The following is a 2,039-nucleotide window of genomic DNA, read 5'->3' on the forward strand; positions in this document are numbered from 1 at the left end:
CCAGTAGTTTGAGCACTTAACCTTTCGGCCACCTGTGACTGATAAGTAGTGTGATCAATGCGCACTTAGGTTACAACGCCGCTCATTCTTTCAACACGGCGATCAATATCTTGGGGCACTCAATTTGACTGCACTCTTGAGTGAATGTTTAGCGCTTTTATCTTCTGTTTGGATGCGAGCCAATCACACTGGTAATTAGTCACTCTTGGCTGAATGGTTACGTGTTCAAACTATTTGCCAGAATTTCGCGGGTTCGAGGCCCACCAGATTTCCATGAGATGCGCAGTGCTGATGATTTTCAATAAAGATGAAACAGCTGTAAAATGCTTCTGGGCTTTTCAGAATAGATTGGCTCCTCCTGCAGGACGAAATCTCCACAAACATCCCAAATTTCCTCACATTACCAAAGAGTTTCATGTAGCTCAGTTAAAGAATTAACTTCGCCCGATGGGTGAGACTTCTATGTGAGAAGTCGTTGGTCGAAAAGCCAGTCAACAACTGTGACCGTGTGACCAGTGATGCCAATCTGAAATAGTGCCGCTACCAGCACAAGACCGTACAGATACAAATCGCGGTGCGACCCGACATCGGCGACACTCAGATTTCATTGCGCTACTACTTCTCGGGGCTGCTACTCAGCTCTCAGGGCCGCAGAGACACATTTCCGATCAAACCGCGCCACTATGCCCAAGGAGACAAACAGACACAAGTTTACTCCGAATCCATATGCAACAGCAAACCTGGTCGTCGAAAAGGTACTAATGAAAGAGACACAAATAGGAGTTGTCAAAATGTTCGCCCTCGAGGACAAAAACCCCGTCCCTCACATATCAAAAGCCCTCACAAATCGGCTTCCCACGGGGCGAAAAAAACACTGCAATTAAGCTTGCCTTGAACAGCCGCCCATAATCGCACTCACGGAGAGCTGGCTCACACCAGATGCATCTGACAAGGAGATCTCGATCGACGGTTACTCAATTTTGCGAGTCGACTCCAAACGATCGAGGGATGGTATGGTCGCTCTGTATTTACATGCGGCCCCATCAGTCCCCATTGTCCTCTCCGACACCACTCCTGCTCGTTTTTGTGATGCAATGTTGGTCTAAATCCCGCTGCGTGGTTCCGATTTTCTCCTTCTCCGTGTGGTCTATTTTTGACCCTCGGGTCCTCCGGAAGATGACCAATTTCTTATACGAACCCTTGAAAAACTCTTTTTTAGCTACCAAACAAAGTATTTCATACCTCTGCTACAAACCGATGTATTGACGTCAAAAAATGCCATTGAATACAAAACTATGTCGCTCAATAATAAACGGAAAGCACCAGCGGGACTTAGTGTTATTTGCACTAACGTCACAGAACCTTGCAACACGGTATTACAAGCGAGACACAAGAGCGAACTGGAGGAGTGGTTCAAACTTTGCGCCAAAATGAAGTTAAAAGATATCGAACCAGTTTCTCTAACACGATTAATTCGACCATCGAATTCGCCACCTAAAGTTAAGTCAAGACTTCTCAGAGTTACCCTTACTACCGAGAAAGACCAGGAGAGCAGACTATTATCAGCATTCCAACTTGAGGGGAAGCTGACAATGGTGAAACGATTTTCGCTGATGTACCGTGGTCGGAAAGATCGCGCAAAAATACACTCCAACTTACAAACTCAACCAACATACATACAAATGACCGCATTTTGATCATCTTGGGTGTTCCGGAACCCAACAAAACATCAGATAAAATAGCGCAAAATACACACGACTACATGCAGTGGCAATTTCTATGCAGTACACTTGACATTGAAAACGTGGCCGTGGTCGATACTTACCGGATTCCGAAATCACCAAAGTATATGGGTACCGGCCCGAGGCCCCTGAACCTCACACTACTTCGTGGTGATATGCTAAACTTAATTCAAACACAATGGCAACGTCACAGGAACTTACTCCCCAGGGAGTTAAGGATAAGCACATCCTTGCGGAACAATATACCCACAGAAGAGAACAAGGTTAATGAAGATGAAGCCGTAGGAGTTTGTAAAC

The sequence above is a fragment of the Opisthorchis viverrini genome, assembly GCF_000715545.1.
Source record: "Opisthorchis viverrini unplaced genomic scaffold opera_v5_446, whole genome shotgun sequence".
NCBI lineage: Eukaryota > Metazoa > Platyhelminthes > Trematoda > Opisthorchiida > Opisthorchiidae > Opisthorchis > Opisthorchis viverrini.